Consider the following 7,453-nt stretch of genomic DNA (forward strand, 5'->3'; position numbering starts at 1 on the left):
CAATAAAAGATCAGAAAAAACACACATCAAATGGCAGAACATCAAAATGGGCATCCAACACTTTGTCTTTCACATACAGACTCAGCAGCCAGCAGAGACGAGCCAACAAAACCCAGCAATGTGCCACACACCACACACACACACACACACACAAACACACACTCACACACACACGCTCACAGCCCTTGGCAGGCTTCCCCACGTGAACAGTGTCAGACAGGTGCCGGTGGCCTTGTGAAGAGCTCTCTATTCTCTGTCTAACTGTACATACACACACAATCTGTGTGTCTGTTTGTCTGACTGTGAACAAAGAGTTTTTTTTAGAGCTAGAGAAATATATCAGCCAATATTAGCTCAATGCAGATATATCAGAATAGGCGTATATGTCGGGTGATAAGTAACAATAAATTGCAGAACAGAAATGACATTCTTGGGGTGCTGCTATGCTAAAGAAAGGACATTTCCTGTGAGGAAGACTCATAGTGTATGACACCATCACAACGTCACATGACAGCTGGGGAGAACATCACATCAGTGAAATAGCAAGGATGCTGAACAAGAGAATGAATGAAAACCAGAAACAAACATCAGCTGTCTGTGAAGAGGTCAAAGATCATGGATCAAAAGTCAGTGGATAGCTGGAGAAAGGACTGTTATGAGACTGTTGAGTTTCTCTGCGAAAACAAACAAAATGGCTGACATTCCTTTTATTTCTCAGTGATAAATGCAATATTTTAAGATAGTTTCAGCATTAAAATGTGCAATTTAAATGTGCAGAGAGAAATGTGCATTTTATTTTCATAATCTTCATTTAGTGAATGTATATGATGTTTAGTTTGTCAGTTATTACAGAGATTTTTTCAGGCTTTCTATCGTTGCTATGGTGGTTGCTGCTATCGTTGAAACCACGTAGTTACATGTTGTTTCAATCATTGTCTTGCATTGTGTATGTGTGTATGTTTTCTGAGCTGTTATGTTATTTGTGTTATTTTATGTAACTGTTTCATGATGCTCTTTCAATAAAAAACTGATTTTAGAGTGCCCCAGGGATGAATTGAATTTCAAATCCAGAATTTGTGTCATGGACTCATGGTTTTTGGACTCTTTGTGTTTATGTTCTTTTGGTTTCCTGTGTTACACCTCTATTGCCCAGTCCTTCTGATCATATGGTTTTACTCGTTCATATGATTTGGTTTGTATCGTTTTACTGTCTGGCATAATTATTTAGCTTATAGTGTTGTGTACTTAAGTTTAGATTTATGTATATTCTTGGACAGGTTAGTGTATGCTGGTTTGTTATTAAGAGGTTTTGTGTTTTCTGGGTTTGTGTTTTCTGCTGTGTGTTTTCCTTCCTGTGTTCCTGCACTGATTTTCCCTCCTTTTCCCTCCTACTGGTTAAAGACTTTGCTACCTGGGTGAGTAGAGGACTTTTTGAACACTGGTGAATCCCAGCCTGTTTCTCAGCCTGCTAGCTCTGGGCCTGCTAGCCTTCAGCCTGCACCCCGGACTGCTCGCAACCAGCCTGCTCTCCAGTCTCTAAGGCTCGGGTTTGTGAGCCTGCAGCCTGCCAGTCCTGAGCCAGCTCCAGCCCTTAACCCATACCTGGGCACCTGCCTAGCTCTGGGAGGTCCTTGGGTTTCCGGTCTTCATGGCAGATGACGAAAAATCTCCTTGGGTCGCCGGGCCACCATGCCTGTGGTCCAGGACAACTCCACCATGCCCCAGTCCCACAGAGTCTATGCTCCCTTGTGCTGCAGAGTCTCTGCTCCCCAGCACTGCAGAATCTCCGCTCCCCAACCTCCTGTCCCTGCTGAGCTGCAGCAACCTCCTGTCCCTGTTGACCTGCAGCATCCCCTTGTCCCTGCTGGGCTGCAGCAATCTTCTGTTCCTGCTGGGCCACAGCAATCTCCTATTTCTGTCCTATCCCTGCTTGCCTGAAGTCATGGAGTCCCTGGTCGTTGGGATCCTGTTTGGCCGCTACCTTTGGCTGCCAAGTTCACCTGATTCCAGCTTTCCCAAGGAGGCCAACTCTCTGAATCTTCTGGTCTTGGCTGCCCTTCCTGGCCTCCGCCTTTGTCACCAACCTCCAGATTGGCCCAGCCTTCATCACCAACCTCCAGATTGGCCCAACCATCACTGCCAACCTCCAAAGCAGGCCCGTACATCTAGTCATCCACCTGGTCACCCTCCGGAGCAACACCAGCCATCTGTCCTGCCTTCTAGTCACCTGCCGGAGTGACACTAGACATCTGTCAACCAGGATGGTTGCCCTCCAGATCTATTACATCCCTCGGCCCAGCCACCAAGCTGCGACTTCGGCCCAGCCCCCAGGCCCACTCCCCTCTCCTGAGCTTCTCTGCCCATTTCCCCACCCGCACCTCATCTCCTCATTAGTTTTTAAGCCCTGGTTTTTCTGTTCAGTCTTTGTCGGATCCTTTTTTTCTGTCCTGTTCTGTTTGCTCAGTCTTGTTCAGTTTTGATCTGTTTCACCAGCTATCATTTTTGGAATAAAGAGTTATTCTTGAGTATCAGCTGCCTCCTGCATTTGGGCGTACATATACACACTGCATTTACATCTGCTACATGACACACATTTCCTAATTTGGACATCACTCCCGGAGTTGGGGGTGCTCCCCAGAAATAAAGCTGAGTTACTGACACACACAAAGTGCTCCCAAGGGACTCTTCACAACCTGTTCTTCCCCTTCTCCTTTCCACGAAGTTAGGTTGTAGAAAATAGGCAATAAATGAAAAGTGCAAAGCAAGAATTGCTTCTGAAGTTCCTCCCTACACGTTACACGCTGTGCTGTCTCTGTGTTACGGGTGCATAAATAGGTAGAGGTCTGTCTGCAATGAGGCAGTGAGTAAAGTTTTAGCTCAGTAGTCAGCACAGTCATCTATGATCTGGGAGACTCCAGTTTAAAACCCGGTGTGGGGACCTCCTTCGTAAGGTAGTTTATTCATGACTTATTGTAAAATTAAAAGTGTAATAAAATCAAAAACAGGATTTTTAAGCCTCTTACCACTTTTATTTGAATACAAATGCAAATAATTTTGCTGCCTCAACAAATATAGATACAAATACAAATACTAGGCTCTTTGCACATCCCTAGTATACAGTTTAGAGTAATTTTATGGAAAAATAGTTTTAAACAGGTGTACTCAGACTTCTGATGGGTGTATATCAGTAAACTGAATAGTGTATTGTGCTCTTGATCTGTTCTTTGAACAGGTGGAGAGAGTGGTTAACTGTATTATGATGGTAAAATAAAAAAATGGTGTGCTCTGGCTTTTTTTCTTTTTGAAGGTGATGAGAGTAGCATTGGTGCCACAGTAGTTGTAGTAGTGTTGTGTCCCTCCTACAGTACATTGTACTAAGCAGTTGTTGGCCCATTAGTTTGTTATTCACATGCACTAAAATGCAGGAAATCAAGTCTTTGTAAGTAAAATTTTCCCAGTGGGGACCCCCAGACCCACTGCTTAAAAAAGTTGCGAAAAAGTTTCGCGCTATATTTCCTGGCCTGAATGATTTTCCCAGTCCGGCCCTGATCATGTCAGTATAGTCAACAACTGGGGGTGCTGTCAAATATGGCTAATATATGTCTAAAATTAATTTTCACCTATTTAACATTTAGATATTTAAAATCTGATTACATAAATGTGTTTACCATCTCCTTAAAGTCCTCAATACACAGTACTCTCAATTTAGTATTTACACCTTCTAATTGTAAGAAAAACACTAATATGTTTTAAAAAACTACAGTTTCTCAGAGCCACGCCGTGCAGCTTGATACAAATCAGCACCATAGTTGTAGTTGATATATCTACTAAATATATCAAATATCTAGTACAATAGCTGAACTATTAATTAAATTGCATCTAGATGATCTATATTAAGACAAAGTAAAGATGTTGGTTTATTTAATATATTTTAGCTAGTATTCTAAAAATGGAGTTTTGGGTTGGTAGTTCTTCCAGGTTTATTTCTTTAGAAATGAAGAAGAAATAATTAAAATTAAGGACTTTAACATTAACCTATCATATTGCTGATTTATCAAGGACACTTTTTTGTTTTTGTGTTGAGAAATGTTAAAGATATCATTAAAAGAAAACCTTAACACAGTGACAGTGAGGAAAATACTTCTGGGTGGATCCTCTGGTCAGCCAATCATAAAGTTTCAAATTCTGGATTTCAAATTCAGTTCATTCATGGGGCACTAAATCAAGGTTTTTTATTAAAAGATCATCAAACAGTTTCATAAAATAACAGTATTCGTGATATTCTCAAGATAAAAAATGACCTTACCCTTCCCCAGTTGAAGACAATATTAAAATGACATTTCAAAGAGAACAGTTCTACAGACTTACACTACAGACTAGTAAACATAACACAGACAGTCATGAGTCTCCCCAAAACTTCCTCTTTAGAGCAATCGAGGCTGTTACTTGCTTCAAGGGAAGTAGGGTCAGATGAGCAGTAGAGTCCTCAGCCCATCCAGAAGAAATTCTTTAGGTCAGTTAGTACTGGGCTGTAAAGTGACCAAATCAAGTTTCAGCTTAAGCCTTATATCGATAATCAGAGAGTGACAGATGAAATACTTATAGGATGAATGAAGCGACTAGTGTTGAATCAGAAATCAGTCCCAAAAGTTAATGAACAACAGACAGAAATCCAGAGCAGTCAGCAGGGTCGGGGTGCAGCGGAAGCCAGATTGGGGATCAAGAGCATTCAGCTGAAGTTGTGAAGACTAACAGCTGTAAACCACCTGCTGTCGCCAGTTTAAGTGACTCAGAGCTTCATGAAACAGTCAGGTTGCTGAGAGAAGAAATGGCTGAAATAAGGAAAAGCATAACTAACTCTCAAGGGCCAACCCATCAAGTAAGAATGAGTGCTAGGAGAGGATGAAAAGTGTGTCAGGAGCAGGAAACAGGTGACCAGTGTGAACACTGTTTCAAGTGTGGACAGTCAGGGCACTTCTCAAGAGGCTGTAAAGGACAAAAGAGGCTGGTAGAGAAATCTGACGGCATGAAGGTGACAATCCAACTGTCACACCCCCTAAATCAATAGCTCCAAGCCAAGCTAAACCAGATGACAAGGTGCATGAGCTTTTTTGTGATAGAATCAGGCAGCTTGAGGAGGAGTTGGAGAAAAGTGGGAAGGCTGAGCAGACTGCGGGAGCTACCTATGCCAGCCATCTCTCGTTATGTCACCAAGCCAAGCTGATGGCCCTCATTGGGAAGAAGTGCATGATGGATTGTTTCTTCGAGGGAGTACCAACACAAGCACTGTGGGATACAGGTTCATAGGTCATGATTATCAACGAAAGCTGGAGAAAGTCCTGCCTTCCACACGTCTGGCTACAGAGCATGGATGAACTCCTGGATGAGAAAGAGACCCTTGTTGGCAAAGCAGCAAACCAGACACCCATACCCTTTGCAGGCTGGGTTGAGCAGAAGTTCAAGCTCGTCTCTAATGAGCCAGGAATAGTAGAGCCACAGTTACAATGTGATTGAGCATCTGGTGATGAATGGAATGGAGCAGCATCCACCCCTGCCCCTGCTGTTGTAAGAGAGGCTTTCTCTATTGACTGTCAAAAGGCAAATGTGTTGAGTGCAGAGCTGTGACCAGAATGACAAGGAGGGCATGATGAAAGTTGAAAGACTAAAAACAGTGATTCCAGCAGTGTAGTGTAGTGTAAGGGCAGGTCCCCTTTCCACAAAACAGGAAGTCCTTTTTGAACCAGAGGAGATCCCAAAGTGGCCAGAGGAGGTGAACATTACTGAAATTGTCATCTGCCTTCAGAAGGGAAATTGTTCTAGGGTGGCTATCCCTGTCACTAATGACAGCAACCATGACATTACTCTCACCCCTCACACAGTGCTGGGACACCTACAGCGAGTCAAGTTTGTGTCTGTGCATGGATTATCATGAGCCGAACCAAAAATCTATTCCTGACCGCCACCCCATTGCTCGAGTGCAAGACATGCTGAACAGCCTGAGTGGGAGTGTATGGTTCTTGGTACTGGGCCAGGGTAAGGCATACCATCAGGATTTTCTTGAGGAGAGTAGCAGACCACTTACAGCTTTTATAACACCTTGGGGTTTATACAAGTGGGTAAGGATCCCCTTCCACCTGACCTTGGCTCCAGCAGAGTTCCAGTGCAATATGGAAGAGTCCCTCAGCTGTAAACATCTCAGCTGTATTTGGATGACAATCTTGTCCACAGCAAGTCTTTTGAGGACAATCTATGTGACCTGAGGGAGGTGTTACATCGCTATCAAGCACCTGGGTTAAAGTTGACAGCTAAAAACTGTGAAGTGTTTAAAGACAAGGTGAAATTCCTGGGAAAGACTGTATCCAAGATGGCTACTGCATGGATCCTGCTGACCGCAAACCTGACACTGTAGGAGACCTGAGGAAAATTCTAGGGTTCCTATCGTACTACCATCCATATATCCCAAACTCTTATCCACAAAGAAAATTCCCAGTAGTAGGGTCTAACAATCAAGTGCAAGTAGGAGCAGAGGGAAATGCAAGAAGTCAGATCAGCTACCCCCAAGCCAACCAATCACCTGGACAGGACAACACCAGGAAGTTCTCTGCCAGCATATAGGGTACCTGCTGCGTCCACCACTCCTAGGTTACCCCAACTTTGAGAAGCCATTTGTGTTGCATTGTGATGCCTCTCAGGAGGGCCTTGGTGCAGTACTGTACCAGAGACAACAAGGCAAGCTGGTTGTCATCTGTTATGAGTCAAGAACACTAACTGCTCCAGAAAAAAATTACCACTTCCACTCTGGAAAGTTAGAGTTTTTAGAAATTAAGTGGGCAATTTGTGAAAGATTTCGTTAGTACCTATATTATGCACCCTCATTCACTGTCTACACTGACAATAATCCTTTAACCTATGTTTTGACTACAGCTAAGCTGAACACCACAACACACTGGTGGATTGCTGAGTTAGCAGACTTTAAATTCTCAATCAAGTATCAGCCCACGAAATTCAATGGAAACACTGGTGGCTTGTCGCAAATGCCACTGGACATGGAGTGCTACATCCACACATGCTCACAGGAAATGGAGCCAGTCACTGCAGTATGTACTGAGGTAAAGCATGAACAAGTAACATCCCCAGTGGCAGAAACCCTTGTAGAGGACCTAAAGAAAGCACAAGAGGATGATCCACTCACTGGCAATGTGCAAGAGTATGTCATGACAAGACAGCAGCCTCACCTGAGAGGAAGAGACAGGCATGATGACACCTCTATTCTAGTAAGGGAGAGAAACAAATTGTATGTCAACGAATATGGTATCCTGTATAGAAAGTCAGTGGCCCAAGCTCAACTAGTGTTACCTAAAACATTCCATCAACTGATCTACAGGGAGCTGCATGAGGAAATGGGGCACCTCGGAATGGAGTGTAAACTCAGCTTGATCTGTAATCGATTCTA

Source organism: Thunnus maccoyii, chromosome 6 (assembly GCF_910596095.1).
Source record: "Thunnus maccoyii chromosome 6, fThuMac1.1, whole genome shotgun sequence".
Lineage (NCBI taxonomy): Eukaryota > Metazoa > Chordata > Actinopteri > Scombriformes > Scombridae > Thunnus > Thunnus maccoyii.